Source organism: Engystomops pustulosus, chromosome 2 (genome assembly GCF_040894005.1).
Source record: "Engystomops pustulosus chromosome 2, aEngPut4.maternal, whole genome shotgun sequence".
Classification (NCBI taxonomy): domain Eukaryota; kingdom Metazoa; phylum Chordata; class Amphibia; order Anura; family Leptodactylidae; genus Engystomops; species Engystomops pustulosus.
In genome coordinates this window covers 228,615,977-228,633,309 of record NC_092412.1, presented here as the reverse complement: position 1 = coordinate 228,633,309, position 17,333 = coordinate 228,615,977, and the positions used below count along the sequence as shown (strand labels likewise).

At 42.4% G+C, this 17,333-nt stretch overlaps 1 long non-coding RNA gene across 1 annotated transcript in view; it reads right to left on the bottom strand.

Moving 5' to 3' along the window:
* Window positions 1-8,951: 8,951 nt before the first annotated feature.
* LOC140119423 (uncharacterized) overlaps window positions 8,952-17,333 on the bottom strand; it is a 31,082-nt gene continuing 22,700 nt past the window's right edge. Inside the window, exons 5-6 of the long non-coding RNA XR_011853371.1 lie at window positions 13,116-13,300; window positions 8,952-9,585 (exon numbers count right to left, since the gene is read on the bottom strand). This is a non-coding gene — a long non-coding RNA (uncharacterized lncRNA). The remainder of the gene's footprint in view (window positions 9,586-13,115; window positions 13,301-17,333) is intronic.

Sequence of the window (17,333 nt, the reverse complement as noted above, 5' to 3'; positions counted from 1 at the left end):
CCATGGTCTTGCTTTTGGCTTATGCAGGAATCAAACAACGTAATTTCTCATTTCAACACATTTATCCTTTTGTAATAGAACTGTTTTCAGTTTTGTTTCTGTATTTTTTTTAATATAACATACAAAAAATGGCACTGAATAGCCCCTCCAACTCATCCAAAGGGAGAGAGAAAAGCTTAAAATCAGAAAAGAAAAGTCACAATAGAAATAGAGAGAAATAGCAGCAATTAGGCGATGTGCGATGGCAGTGACAGCACAGTATACAGTATAATAGTCACACAAAAGCAGAAACAAAGTAGGAACCACTATACTGAAGTAGAGCCTGAAAATGGATACAAAAAAAAAATCAAATGAAAGTTCAGTCTCAATACATATCACATACGATATTTACAACCACAGTATACAATTAGACCCACTGGCCCGTATTATTCATGGCCTCCCTTTAAAGGGAACCTGTCAGTAGTAACCACTACCAGTATGCTGTGAAGCAGCTGAACACCTTCCAGATCATGTTTCTTTCATGACCCAGTGTGGTGGCATTAGTCAGAAAATCAACTTTGAAGTCAGATGTAAATTGGCTGTATAAAGTCAAGGAGGCAGAAATTTCAATACTGAAGTCCAGCTCTCTTTTCCTCAAAAGCCCCTTCTCTGTAATTCATAGTCCAGTATCCAGAGACATCAATAACCAGATCTCCTGAAGTCTGATGCATGATGTCACAGAGGAGGAGGCGTTCAGAGCTCCCCATCTTGACGTCGGTGTTGAACTCTCCTCCTCCTTGACTTTATACAACCAATTTATAACTCACTTCAAAGTATATTTTCTGGATGATGCCACCACACTGAGTCAAAAAAGAAACAAAAACTAGAAGGTGTTACTCTGCTTCACGATATTCGGGTAGTGGTTTATTAGGCCAATTGCTGATGACAGGTTCCCTTTAAGTTTGCTCCATTATGGAGATCTTTCCCTTTGAAAATCATATCTAATCCACAGACAGCATGTTATAGAGCAAGCAAGAGAAGGTGGATTTCAAGCAGCTTTAGACTATCTGAGTTCAGTCTGTGAAACAGGGACTGTACTGGGTCCTGCTTCATGGACCGAACCCATTCCTGTGGACAGGACTCTCAGCACCAAGTTGATATGTAATGTACAGTTCCTGCTTCCCCAATATTCAGCAGAGCGGCACCAAACATTTCAGTATTGGCACCTCTATTTAGCAGGGAAGCAGGACGTCTGTGCATCATATATTAATACCCTCCCCAGTCCATGGTGCATGTACCAAACTCTGCAGGAGTGAAGCTGCCCAAATAGTTTTGCATTGGAAAAGTCATTCTAAGGCTCAGTTCATCCTACCGTTCAAATCTACAGAATGGAGGTTTAACTTATCAGTTAAAAATCCCATTGACATCAATGTAAATTTGATGTAATGCGTTATGGTGAGTTAGGCAGGGATCCACCACAAAAAACGTCTTATATTGACAGTAGTGATGTAATGATGGGTCAGTGCAATTGATATAGAGGTCAGAGTACAGGGAGGGGAGGAGATAAGCTGTGACATCATCTATTGTCAGTAGTGATGTAATGATGGGTCAGTGTTATCTATATAGAGGTCATTGTATAGGAGGAGGAGGAGATAAGCTGTGACATTATCTATTGTCAGTAGTGATGTAATGATGGGTCAGTGTTATCTATATAGAGGTCATTGTACAGGAGGAGGAGGAGATAAGCTGTGACATTATCTATTGTCAGTAGTGATGTAATGATGGGTCAGTGTTATCTATATGGAGGTCATTGTACAGGGAGGAGGAGGAGATAAGCTGTGACATCATCTGTTGTCAGTAGTGATGTAATGATGGGTCAGTGTTATCTATATAGAGGTCATTGTACAGGGAGGGGGAGGAGATAAGCTGTGACATCATCTATAGTCAGTAGTGATGTAATGATGGGTCAGTGTTATCTATATAGAGGTCATTGTACAGGGAGGAGGAGGAGATAAGCTGTGACATCATCTGTTGTCAGTAGTGATGTAATAATCGGTCAGTGTTATCTATACAGAGGTCATTGTACAGAGAGGAGGAGGAGATAAGCTGTGACATCATCTATTGTCAGTAGTGATGTAATAATCGGTCAGTGTTATCTATACAGAGGTCATTGTACAGAGAGGAGGAGGAGATAAGCTGTGACATCATCTATTGTCAGTAGTGATGTAATGATGGGTCATTGTTATCTATATAGAGGGCATTGTACAATGAGGGGAGGAGATAAGCTGTGACATCATCTATTGGCAGTAGTGATGTAATGATAGGTCAGTGTTATCTATACAGAGGTCATTGTACAGAGAGGAGGAGGAGATAAGCTGTGACATCATCTATTGTCAGTAGTGATGTAATGATGGGTCAGGGTTATTTATATAGAGGTTACTGTACAGGGAGGGGGAGGAGATAAGCTGTGACATCATCTATTGTCAGTAGTGATGTAATGATGGGTCAGTGTTATCTATATAGAGGTCATTGTACAGGGAGGGGGAGGAGATAAGCTGTGACATCATCTATTGTCAGTAGTGATGTAATGATGGGTCAGTGTTATCTATATAGAGGTCATTGTACAGGGAGGGGGAGGAGATAAGCTGTGACATCATCTATTGTCAGTAGTGATGTAATGATGGGTCAGTGTTATCTATATAGAGGTCATTGTACAGGGAGGAGGAGATAAGTTGTGACATCATCTATTGTCAGTAGTGATGTAATGATGGATCAGTGTTATCTATATAGAGGTCATTGTACAGGGAGGGGGAGGAGATAAGCTGTGACATCATCTAGGGAGGAGGAGGAGATAAGCTGTGACATCATCTATTGTCAGTGGTGATGTAATGATGGGTCAGTGTTATCTATATAGAGGTCATTGTACAGAGAGGAGGAGGAGATAAGCTGTGACATCATCTATTGTGAATAGTGATGTAATGATGGGTCAGTGTTTTCTATATAGAGGTCATTGTACAGGGAGGAGGAGATAAGCTGTGACATCCTCTATTGTCAGTAGTGATGTAATGATGGGTCAGTGTTATCTATATAGAGGTCATTGTACAGGGAGGAGGAGGAGATAAGCTGTGACATCATCTATTGTCAGTAGTGATGTAATGATGGGTCAGTGTTATCTATATAGAGGTCATTGTACAGGAAGGGGGAGTAGATAAGCTGTGACATAATCTATTGTCAGTAGTGATGTAATGATGGGTCAGTGTTATCTATATAGAGGTCATTGTACAGGGAGGGGGAGGAGATGAGCTGTGACATCATCTATTGTCAGTAGTGATGTAATGATGGGTCATTGTTATCTATATAGAGGTCATTGTACAGGGAGAGGGAGGAGATAAGCTGTGACATAATCTATTGTCAGTAGTGATGTAATGATGGGTCAGTGTTATCTATATAGAGGTCATTGTACAGGGAGAGGGAGGAGATAAGCTGTGACATCATCTATTGTCAGTAGTGATGTAATGATGGGTCAGTATTATCTATATAGAGGTCATTGTACAGGGTGGAGGATGAGATAAGCTGTGACATCATCTGTTGTCAGTAGTGATGTAATGATGGGTCAGTGTTATCTATATAGAGGTCATTGTACAGAGCGGGAGGAGATAAGCTGTGACATCATCTATTGTCAGTAGTGATGTAATAATCGGTCAGTGTTATCTATACAGAGGTCATTGTACAGAGAGGAGGAGGAGATAAGCTGTGACATCATCTATTGTCAGTAGTGATGTAATGATGGGTCAGTGTTATCTATATAGAGGTCATTGTACAGGAGGAGGAGGAGATAAGCTGTGACATTATCTATTGTCAGTAGTGATGTAATGATGGGTCAGTGTTATCTATATGGAGGTCATTGTACAGGGAGGAGGAGGAGATAAGCTGTGACATCATCTATTGTCAGTAGTGATGTAATGATGGGTCAGTGTTATCTATATAGAGGTCATTGTACAGGAGGAGGAGGAGATAAGCTGTGACATTATCTATTGTCAGTAGTGATGTAATGATGGGTCAGTGTTATCTATATAGAGGTCATTATACAGGAGGAGGAGGAGATAAGCTGTGACATTATCTATTGTCAGTAGTGATGTAATGATGGGTCAGTGTTATCTATATAGAGGTCATTGTACAGGGAGGAGGAGATAAGCTGTGACATCATCTGTTGTCAGTAGTGATGTAATGATGGGTCAGTGTTATCTATATAGAGGTCATTGTACAGGGAGGGGGAGGAGATAAGCTGTGACATCATCTATAGTCAGTAGTGATGTAATGATGGGTCAGTGTTATCTGTATAGAGGTCATTGTACAGGGAGGGGGAGGAGATAAGCTGTGACATCATCTATAGTCAGTAGTGATGTAATGATGGGTCAGTGTTATCTATATAGAGGTCATTGTACAGGGAGGGGGAGGAGATAAGCTGTGACATCATCTATAGTCAGTAGTGATGTAATGATGGGTCAGTGTTATCTATATAGAGGTCATTGTACAGAGCGGGAGGAGATACGCTATGACATCATCTATTGTCAGTAGTGATGTAATGAAGGGTCAGTGTTATCTATATAGAGGTCATCGTACAGGGAGGGGGAGGAGATAAGCTGTGACATCATCTATTGTCAGTAGTGATGTAATGATGGGTCAGTGTTATCTATATAGAGGTCATTGTACAGGAGGAGGAGGAGATAAGCTGTGACATTATCTATTGTCAGTAGTGATGTAATGATGGGTCAGTGTTATCTATATGGAGGTCATTGTACAGGGAGGAGGAGGAGATAAGCTGTGACATCATCTATTGTCAGTAGTGATGTAATGATGGGTCAGTGTTATCTATATAGAGGTCATTGTACAGGAGGAGGAGGAGATAAGCTGTGACATTATCTATTGTCAGTAGTGATGTAATGATGGGTCAGTGTTATCTATATAGAGGTCATTATACAGGAGGAGGAGGAGATAAGCTGTGACATTATCTATTGTCAGTAGTGATGTAATGATGGGTCAGTGTTATCTATATGGAGGTCATTGTACAGGGAGGAGGAGATAAGCTGTGACATCATCTGTTGTCAGTAGTGATGTAATGATGGGTCAGTGTTATCTATATAGAGGTCATTGTACAGGGAGGGGGAGGAGATAAGCTGTGACATCATCTATAGTCAGTAGTGATGTAATGATGGGTCAGTGTTATCTATATAGAGGTCATTGTACAGGGAGGGGGAGGAAATAAGCTGTGACATCATCTATAGTCAGTAGTGATGTAATGATGGGTCAGTGTTATCTATATAGAGGTCATTGTACAGAGCGGGAGAAGATACGCTATGACATCATCTATTGTCAGTAGTGATGTAATGAAGGGTCAGTGTTATCTATATAGAGGTCATTGTACATGGAGGGGGAGGAGATAAGCTGTGACATTATCTATTGTCAGTAGTGATGTAATGATGGGTCAGTGTTATCTATATGGAGGTCATTGTACAGGGAGGAGGAGATAAGCTGTGACATCATCTGTTGTCAGTAGTGATGTAATGATGGGTCAGTGTTATCTATATAGAGGTCATTGTACAGGGAGGGGGAGGAGATAAGCTGTGACATCATCTATAGTCAGTAGTGATGTAATGATGGGTCAGTGTTATCTATATAGAGGTCATTGTACAGGGAGGGGGAGGAGATAAGCTGTGACATCATCTATAGTCAGTAGTGATGTAATGATGGGTCAGTGTTATCTATATAGAGGTCATTGTACAGAGCGGGAGGAGATACGCTATGACATCATCTATTGTCAGTAGTGATGTAATGAAGGGTCAGTGTTATCTATATAGAGGTCATTGTACAGGGAGGGGGAGGAGATAAGCTGTGACATCATCTATTGTCAGTAGTGATGTAATGATGGGTCAATGTTATCTATATAGAGGTCTTTATACATAAAACTGCACTATTACCTGCGCCCGTTCAAGCTGGAACAAGCACAGGCCATAGTGAGTACGCAAGCTTGGAGAAATAATTGCAATTCCTGGCAGTTCGCAAAGTAATTGCAATCATTTCAGGGCTTGTGCATCAGAAAACTTGCATATAAGTCCTGATGTCCCCCATTGAGGAAGGAAGTTATGATATGGCCCCCTGATCTCAACATCAATAGGTTTGAGCCTACATGGTTAGGTCTGCAAGGTGCCTGGAATACACCTGCCTAAAACTTTTGCACAGTACCATAGATATAAAGGACTAAAATATAAGACCTGGCAGTTAGAGAGTTAACTCGCTGTTGGCCTCTGGTGTCACCTTAGTGTCTGTATTTGTGCTGCACTTCGCCATTGATTTGTTTGCTATCACTGCCATTGTTTTTAATCTTTGCATCTTTACTTTTTGTTATTAAGGTTAATGGAGAGAATGTTTTATATGAGGCCGAGTGACTGTAGTCCTGGAGACTGGTCACACTGACATTCAACAAAGCCGTGTGGGGTATAAGTGTTGTCAGAGGGTGACCCTATTTAACTTATATGACGTAGAAGAAATAGTCAACAAGTACTGGATAGTAATGAAGGGTTATGAGGGCAAACCATTTATTATGATATATCTTTCACTTACATATTTATACAGTATATAAGGAGTCTTATCTTTTTTTCATATAGTGCCATCATATTCCTCAGATCATACGGGACATATACACACAAAATGAGACATTACAGAGCAATAAAATGGCCAGATAATACAATAGGGATGAGAGGCCTACTCACAAGAGCTTACAATCTAAACTGCAAAGTTTAAGTTTGTAACTAACTTTGCAGCTTCGGCTCGACCAAGAACTTCATTACAAGGTTGGGTCCATGTTCGGCTCAACCTAACTACGTAATTCCCAGGCCGGAATTCAGTTGTGTCCTGCGCCAGTTTTCTGATGCAGGTTAAAGTAAATGGGGCACATTTACTTACCCGGTCCCTGCGCGATCCCCGAGGTGTGTTGTTTGACGAGGATGAAATCTGCCGCGATTCACTAAGATCGTGCACCCGATATCCTGCATGTGTCGCTTCCCCGCTCAGGTCCACCGGAGTTCACCTTCGTCTTCCCGCTGTATGTGAGCGTATTGTCTTGCGACACAATTTGAATTTTAAATCCTGTGCTTAGTCCGAATCAGTGGGGTTGTCCGCCGACCCACCCCCGATTTGTGTTGCATGAAAGTCAGCACGATTGCAGCAAAATTCGATCGCGTGCACCAAAAATCCCTTTAAATGCGGAGCAAAATGTTAATTGTCGGGAAACCTGATGGAAATGCGTTCCGTGGACCCTTAGTAAACGTGCCTCAATGTGTCTGGTAATGGATTTGGAAATTAATTTGCTGCCCGAATTTTGATGTGTTTAGATTAAAAATAGGTGTTCAAGGTTGGGCCTTCAAGCACAAGAAAAAGTTTCCTTGAGGGAAATCAACACAAAAAATCAAAACACAAAAAAACCCTAACCTAGAAATACTCACCTCTGCTCGTTTTTACCTTGATCCCACCGCTAGTCTGGACACCACGGGATAACCTATGTCGGTGCGGGGACAATATGTCAAGCACGCAGGGCTGCTAATTATGCACAAGACCGTATATCACATAATATTCCCCCAGCAATATTTATTAAAGCATTAACTCTGTTCCTTTTTCAGATTTGCTTATGCCCCTGCACCAGTTTTCTGTCAGACTTTGCACATTCTGTGCAAACTGTTGGCAAGTGTATTTAAAGGGAACCTACCACCATGATTCTACCTGTAAAGGTAGAACAGGTGATAGGTGGATGTTTGGGATGTGAGGATAGCCCTTTTTAGAGCTAATCCTCACGTCTCCGCTATCTTTTTGAAATCTTTATTGCCCTAATAAGTAAATTTTGTAAAGTGGCTACTGGGGCGTGGAGTAGCCAGACATGAGGCTACTCATCGCGGATACTACACGCCTCAGTAGCCTCTTTGCTCCTCCTACCCTGACATCTTCGGCACGTAGCTCCTGGTAGCTCGTAGCCGGCTTCTTGGACGAGGGCGCGCAGCTACGAGGAGCTGTGCGCCTTAGATCTCAGGGTAGGAGGTTTAAAGAGGCTACTGGGGCGTGGAGTAGCCGCGACATGTAGCCTCATGTCTGGCTACTCCACGCCTCAGTAGTCGCTGACCACACGTCCCATACAACCACCTATCACCCGTTTTACCTTTATAGGTAGAATCGTGGTGGTAGGTTCCCTTTAAGAAGTGTCCGAGACACATTTGTGTCACACGTAACACAACTGTGGTGAACGGGACACTATACCCAACGCGACACAAAATTCTACACTGAAATGGGCGCTCCGATGCTCAGTCAAACTGTGTGCCACATTTAACATGCAAAGTCCAACAGTAGTGTATCACACGCGCAATATTAAAGGTGCACAAAAAAAATGGTGCACTGTGGTTGGAGCAGTGCAGGAAGCGCCGGATTCATGAAGAACATGTACCACAAGAATCCTGAATCTGGTGGCCCCTGCACACTACACAGGCAAACTGCACCTAGTACATACAGTTTACAGTTTTTAGTAAATGTGGGTCAATAAAACTAATTAAATTTAGTATCTCCATAGATGTACTGACCCAAAAAATAAAGAATATATGTCATTTGGAAAGTGCAAGGAAAGCTGTAAAAATCATTTTAGAAAATGATTGTCAAAAGAGAATGTCAGTTGCACCACCTTTGACATTTTTTTTCCCAGCTTCTCAGTACAATGTACAGAATCCTAAATGGTACCACTTGAAAGTACAATTTGTTCAGCAGAAAGCAAGCCCTCATACATATCCGTAAAAGGAAAAACAAAAAAAGTTATAGCTTTGGGAATGTGGGAAGTCAAAAACAGACATGAAAAATGGAGCACAGTCCTGAACTCTACTGCTTCTTATTTGGGTTTTAATTTTTTTCTTGAAGGTTACGCATCTGGAACAGAATTACTTTTCAATCTGAGGTGTTACATTTTGAGGTTTTACCTACTTTCTCTTATAAATCTTATGTTTTTGTAAACCCATTCTTTTTCAGATAATTTCCCTTAGAGTGAGTCACACATGCGGGCATTGTCTTCAAGGTCATATGGATGGATTATACGGTAGGCACAGTTAGTGTATCTTTTGCGCAGTCGTCTTCCCTTTTATCACTCCTCTGTAGCTTTGTTATGGGGTAGAGGATGGCTATTATTCCCGATGCAGGTAACAAACGGCACGGTTTTATTTCTCTTTTCAAAGATTGAATGTATCTGCGCGTGTATCCGGGGAGCCCTCTGTCACACAATATAAAGACAAAGGTTGTTGTGTACCGCGGATGAATGTTTACTAAAATTGAGGTTTAGGGTGAAAAAAAAAACCAAGATGTCATGAAATGCGGCTCTGCAGTTTCATCTGGTATGATGTGTGCTTTAAGGCGCTGAGTGAGAATGTCTTACTGTGGCGGGATGAATGAATCAAAACTGTAACAAGACGGCTGTGATTACTTTGTTCTCTCTTGTGAGACTGGTGCTATGAAAAGCCCTCCGCTGCCGCTCGCTGCTTCTATTCAGGAGACTACGTGACATCCTTCTCAGTCGATGTTCACCTTCATTCAGATATAAAAGATAAAAAAAGACATATAAAAGTTGAACAAAAAAAAAGCAATATGTTATCTCTTACCAGTCCTGCTTGTCCTTATTGTAGGTGGTCAGGATACAAGGCAGTTTAGTCTCTTAAAGGGAGCCTGTCAGCAGATATTGATCTAATAAACCACTACCAGTATGTTGTGTAGTAGATAAGTACCTTACAGCTCATGTTTCTTGTGGTGGCATTATCTAGAAAATTAACTTCAAAGTGAGATGTAAAATAGTTGTATAATGTCATGGAGGCGGAGAGTTAGGCACAAGTCAAGCTCTCCCCTCCTCAGAATGCCCCCTCTGCTGTGAGTGACATCATGAAATAGTTTCAGGAGAGGTGGAACTATCCGATACAGCAAAGAAAGGGTTATAAGGCAAGGTGAGCTTAACTTTAGCGCTAAATTTTCCACCTCCCTCACTTTATACAACTATTTTACATTTCACTTAAAAGAAGATTTTGTGGATGATGCCGCTACACTGGGTCATGAAAGAAACATGATCTGTAATGTGTTTATCTGCTTGACAACACATTGGCAGTAGTTTATCAGATCATGTTCTGCTGACAAGTTCCCTTTAAATACAGTACTATTTGTAACCTTTAAGGAGATCTATCACCAGATCAAGGATTGTAAACCCAGCACACTGACATAATGGTGTGTGCTCCCTCTGGCATGGACTACTCTTTTTTTAGCCTCTTATGCCCTGGGTTTTGCAAAAAAAGGCTTTAAAAATTCTGCATATTAACCTCAGGGGCTCCAGGCTCCATTGGTGTTAATGGAGCCTTGAGTCCCTCAGACTAATTAGCATAAATGTAAAGTCTTTTTTTCTGAAAAAAAGGGAATATGAAGCTAAAATAATAGTGGATCCTGCAAGAGGGGGCATAAAACTGCATGTCTGTGTGTTTGGTTTACAATCCATGACCTGGTGGTAGTTGTCCTTTAACTAGTTCAGACCCTTCTCACTATATTTCTTTAACATGTATCTATGGGTTAGATTACCCCTGAGCATTTTCCTGTGATGTGCAGACTGAGATACTAACTGTATACAACTATAATACAAAGGGGCAGTCCTTTCTCATATGCCCTATTCAGTCGTTCCCTTGTAGACCTCTGTAAGACCAGGTGAAGTTATCCAGGGTAGAATTCACTGGGTGTTAGAGAGGGATGGAAGAAGGGGACTCCTGGAATTCTGTGCACTAAAACTGAAATTTTTGGCTTCAACTGGTTTCAAAATAGAGTTTCAATACATCTATGTCACAGATGAAGTCATTCTGGCACTACAAATAACCTGTTACTTCTGGCCATGTTATAATACTGCCACCCACCTGATGCCACACACCTGTGGCCATCTGTTACTACCTTCATCTGCCAGACTGCTACCAATTGGTCTTGTTACTGCTGCTGGTGCATCCCATTGCACCATGGCCACTGTGACGGGGCCACTTCTGTCACTCTGCCTGAAGTCACCACCGTCAACACTCCAGTCTGTTATCATCCGCACTAGACCTGCCCTTAAATAGCTCTTTACTGAGCCCTAGATCCAAACCCCTTAAATTCTTTTCCAACACTCACTGCTTTTTTGTTGCTCAATTTGGGGTCAGCTCTTCAAATCTGACACTTTTCCCGCAATTCTATTTTCGCAACACTTTTTTGGCACAAAATTAGACCAACAAAAAGCAAGTCTAACAACTTCTAAACCCCTTTATAATTGTGTTTTAACATTTCTGACGCTTAATTGTCCTTCTTATATTGTGCCAAATATATTAAAGTACAACTGTAGTATAGTATAAAAACATTTGCCTAACTCTGCACTAAGCAAAAATAGGCAATTCTCTAATTTACTCTAATTAGCTATCTACAGGTGTTTAGCAGCTAGCAGAGGTTCAACCTCTACCCCCAGGCTAATCTCTATTTGCCACGCTTTCTGGTTGTGATAGGAAACTGTATAGTAAAGCTAGAGAAGACAGGAGGCTTGTTGAGAAGGGTTGTAGGACCTGTAGTAATGTCACAAGCATGTGACTTATCACATGCTTTAGGGCGTCCAATTACAAACATGATGTTCTGCATGATTTGAAAGTCCTTAGTTTTCTGGCAAAAGACATTCAGTGATGTCACAAGACTCATCACATGCTTCACATTGACCAACTACAAGCATGCTTTCCTGTTCTGGCTTCATTGCCCTGAGCCGATGTCACAACTTGGAAGTGCCAACCCACATCAGGAATAGCTGAATATGAATCTAATGTGAAATACCGTATATACTCAAGTATAAGCTGAGTTTTTCAGCTCCAAATATGTGCTGAAAAACTCACACTCGACTTATACTCGAGTAAAAATAAAATACAAAGTTACAACTCACCTTTCAGGCGCCCCCCGCAGGACTTCTGTTTGATCCGTCTGTGCGGCGGCGGCAGGTCTGTGCGATGTCAAAGGCTCTGATGTCAGCTGCAATAGTATTGTGGGGTCTGCTGGCTGCTATATACTATGTGGGCTTCTATATACTGTGGGGGCTGGCTGCATTTTCCACCCTCGGCTTATACTCGAGTCAATAGGTTTTCCTAGTTTTTAGTGGTAACATTGGGGGCCTCGGCTTATATTCGTGTCGGCTTATATTCGAGTATATACGGATATATACTCGAGTATATATCTGATATATCTCAGGCTAGGAAGAAGTCAACGGATGTGCTAAAACTATTTTTTGTCAGTAACTTTACAGTCACGCTACAATATACAATCAAAGTGCAAATCTCTGCTAAAATCGGACGCCTAAAAAAACAACACCTAGCGCCAAACATAATGAATGCCCCCCCTTTGTTTTCATACCTTTCTGCCAATATAAGTCCTTGGATTCAGAAGATTGAGAGGACTTTGTGACTGTGTGACTTTGAGAGGTCCTTACTGTAGTTTTTTTTTTTACTATTACTGATAATGAGATCTTTAGAGCTCTACTAAAACAACCAAAGCTTTATTTCTTCGTTTTGTTCTGCTATTCTTGCATAGAATAATAAAAGAAAATCTGGATCTGCCATTGGATCTCTTTATTTTTGTATAATACTAGTTATGATATTACATTTATAATAATTTTCTTTATACTTCCCGGATGAATCTGTTAATAAGTCATCGCTCTCCGAGTAGGGCGTTACATTCCAGAGGACACATGACATACCAACTTTATTAAAATTGTTTGAATTAGATAAACAAAGTCCAAAACAAATATTATTTGACGCATTTACCTAATGCATTGTTCCCAAACTTTCATGGATCGATTCTACTACATGTGATAAATCATACAGTAAATTATACAAACAGTACAGGAAGGACAATGCTCATACTGGAAGCCAACACTGGACCAGTCATGTTCTTAATGGACTGACCTGTTCCCAACCTGCCAGGGGCTAAATAATCAGTGCATTAGTCATGTAAATAGCCCAGGCCGTGACTGCAGCTATGCACAAACAAGACAAAACAACTACACACATTCAGACACTCTCATTTTTTACCATAAATTTTATGCACTTGGATTGCTTTGTCCTTGAGCGAACATTCATTTCCCAGCCTTTTTATTCACTGATTAACTTTTTTTCCCTCTTACGCTGACTTCTTCTGGGATAATTCATTACAAGATTACAGGCATCCATCACTGCGCCGGATTTGATAGGTGGAAGGCGACTGATAACGTTACATTCTGCAAAACAAAATATCTGCTGTGTGAGGGCAACATGGCGCTTAGTTTTATACTTTTCATAAAGTATTTATATTATTAAGCTGGAAAATATATAAACACAGTGATGTCACAGTACAGGGATAATACACACAGTGATGTCACAGTACAGAGATAATACACACAGTGATGTCACAGTACAGGGATAATACACACAGTGATGTCACAGTACAGAGATAATACACACAGTGATGTCACAGTACAGGGATAATACACACAGTGATGTCACAGTACAGGGATAATACACACAGTGATGTCACAGTACAGGGATAATACACACTGTGATGTCACAGTACAGGGATAATACACACAGTGATGTCACAGTACAGAGATAATACACACAGTGATGTCACAGTACAGGGATACTACACACAGTGATGTCACAGTACAGAGATAATACACACAGTGATGTCACAGTACAGAGATAATGCACACAGTGATGTCACAGTACAGGGATATTACACACAGTGATGTCACAGTACAGAGATAAAACACACAGTGATGTCACAGTACAGGGACAATTTATGTAATGGTCCCATGCTATATGCAGAAATGCTGTACCAAGTTCCCAGTTTGTCTTTAAACAGTATTTATGTCGGTCAGGGCTGGCTCCAGGTTGCAGTGGACCCTTGGGCGACAGAGCCTCAGTGGGCCCCTTTGCAGTCAACTCGCGTAACGGCATGGATTCATTATATACAGCCCAGCCCCCTCCTCGCCCCTAATACATTATATGCAGCCCCCTCCTCGCCCCCAATACATTATATGCAGCCCCCTCCTCGCCCCCAATACATTATATGCAGCTCCCAATTCTTTATAGGTAGCCCCCTCCTGACCCCCAATACATTATATGCAGCCTTATCCTGACCCCCAATATATTATATGCAGCCCCCTCCTGACCCCCAATACATTATATGCAGCCCCCTCCTGACCCCCAATACATTATGTGCAGCCCCCTCCTGACCCCCAATACATTATATGCAGCCCCCTCCTGACCCCCAATACATTATATGCAGCCCCCTCATCAGATTTCACATTATAATCAAGCCCCCTTCCCCACATGGATTACACACATAACCCTCCTCATGTCCCATTCATTACTAACAGCCCCTATACTAGTAAATATGACCATTCAAAATAAAAGAATAATACTTACCTCAGCTTTCTGCTCAGGTCCGGAGCTTCCCCCTCTCCGTCTTCCATCTCCTTCCGGCAGCCTCACAGCGCTTCAGCCCGCGGTCACAGGTTCTGCTAGTGTCGCGTTCATAACCTGACGCTAGCGCACAGGGGGCGGTCCTCAGCCCGATCGCATATGCGATCGGGCCGAGGGCCGCCCCCCTGTGCGCTAGTGTCGCGTTATGAACGCGACACTAGCAGAGTCTGTGACCGCGGCCATGCAGAGACGCAGCGTCCTGCAGCACTCAGAACGCCGCTTTACGGCGCCAGCACCCGGCACAGCCAGGCTACTTGGGACGGGGCTTTGGCCACGAGTGGGCCCTCCCAGCAGCTGGGGGCCCCGGCACTTGCCCGGGTTTTCCGGGTGCTGGCGCCGGCCCTGATGTCGGTGCCCCAAAAATATTAGAAACATTGGTGCCCCAAAGGCACTGCTTCCCCCATTAATAATATCGGCAGTGAGTGCTCCTCAATAAATAATAGAGGCAGTGCCCGGCCTTCTCCAATTAATATGAGACAGTGCTCCCCAATAGAAAGTATTGTAAATACTTGTCTTAAGACTCAGTACATTCTGGCACTGACCCCGACAGACTCCTCCATCCTTTAGGGAAGGGGGCACATATATAAATATGCATATAAAATATAAAGGAAGATCTTTCCTCATAGGGGCCACATTTTTTATCAAAAAAATGTGTGATTTATGTATGAGAGATAACACTCCCCTCCTCCATATTATCTGAATTGAGTGACTATTTTAACTTGCCACATGAAAAGGTTAACTAATATCACTTGGTAACATTAACCTTAAAAAAAAATGGCCTCACGAGCAGATGATTTCCATCAGCCTCATCTTTGTGACAGATTATAGACTTGACCGAAGGCAGATGAACTTATGCATGACAATCAGATCTGAGCGAATGCTGTAAATTATACGGAGACGTCACCTTCCCGTGACTTGTGATTATCATATTGTATATTAGATTTCAGCCACAATGATATCCCTATCCAAGAGTGTGTTCACACAATGCAGTTAACAATGCTGCATCATAAAGAACTGGATTCAGTTTAGATGCTGCCTTTAGTGCCATATTTTTCGCTCATCAAATTAAATAACTTCACCAAAAGGCACATAAAAATGAATGTAGTTCCTGACAACGGAGCTTATTTACTAAGGGTCCGCGGACGCACTTTCTCCGGACTTCCTGACATTTTTGGTATTTGCGCCACTGTGACAGGTATTTAACTGGGGATTTTGGCGCACATGCTTGGAATTTGGCACAGCTGCGCAGCGTTCATGCAACAGAAATCGGGATGGGGGGGGCATGCCTGCTGCAGGCGAATCGACGGATTCGGACTGAGCGCCGGATTTAACTTTCAAATTGTGTCGCAAGACAATGCACTTACATGCACCAGGAAGAAGAAGGTGATCTCTGTCGGACCTGAGCGGGGAAGCGACACATGCAGGATATCGGGCGCACGATCTTAGTGAATCGCGGCACAGTGCATTAACGTTGGACAATACACTTTTTGTGAACTCCTCCGGACGGGTAAGTTAATGTGCCCCAATGTGTGAATGCACCCAAAGGTTGCTTTCATTCCAGTGATCTCAGACTCTTGTCTAAGGTAAGGATTGTGACCAGTTTCGGACTAGACTAGCACAATAAACAAAGCCACAAAACTGATGTAAGATACCTGGATGGTAATGGTGCCCCACCGTTTCTTTACCAACATGATATTATAGGATTTAGTTTTCCCCTGAAAATAAGACCTAGTAAAAATTTTTTCAAGCTTAGAAATATAAGGCCTCCCCTGAAAATAAGACCTGGTGGCGGCCATTGGTCGAGCTCCCCCCATGCTGTACATTGACATTAGTAGAACATATAGATACTGCAAGGGGTTGTGACATGGGGGGAGAGTTCATGATAAAATCACTGACAGTTACATTGCAAATGCTATGATCAGCTGCCCGGACATGAAGGGCTCATCTAAGGAAACATGAACAATCCATGAAGACCGTATCAGCCGTGTGTTGATGCTATGTGATTAAATGTACAAGGAAAGACATCACAGGACACATAAACATGACATTCATTTCTTTAAATCTTTAAATTAAATCATCTTTTTTTCAATCCTTTACACCACTGTTCTCCAACCACCGACTGACCAACAAAGACCAGTCCGTTGAGCACCTGATCCCAGGCCACGGACGAAGTCTGTGAAAAAAAAATCCAATGCTCACCTTCCCTCTTCCCCTGCAGCTGCTTTCTCTTCTCTCACTTCTCTTCTGCCTTAATACAAAGCTTCATTGCCGGCAAGCATGATGATGTCATCACATCGTGATTCATGACAATAGAGCCGGGCATTAACGTGGAAGAGAAGTCAAACTAGAGAAAGCAGCTGCAGGAGAAGGGGGAAGGTAAGTATTGCAATTTTTTTTTAAATTGGCTGGCAAAGTGCACATTGAGGGAGGGGGCATGCTGCAGGAAAAGGGCATTGAGTGAGGGGGCACGTTGCAGGAAAGGGGACATTGAGTAAGGGAGCATTGAGTGAGGCGGCATGCTGCAGAAAAGGCGACATTGAGTAAGGGGGCATGCTGCAGAAAAGGGGACATTGAGGGAGGGTGCATGCTGTAAGAAAGGGGACATTGGAGGAGGGGGCAGCTATAGGAAAGGGGATATTGAAGGAAGCGGGCTTGCTGCAGGAAAGAAGACACTGGTCACAGAGGGAGGGGACAGCTACGGAAAGGGGATATGAGAGGGGGGCATACTATGGGAAAGGGGACATGGGAGGGGGGCATGTTACGGGAAAGGGGACATGAGAGGGGGCA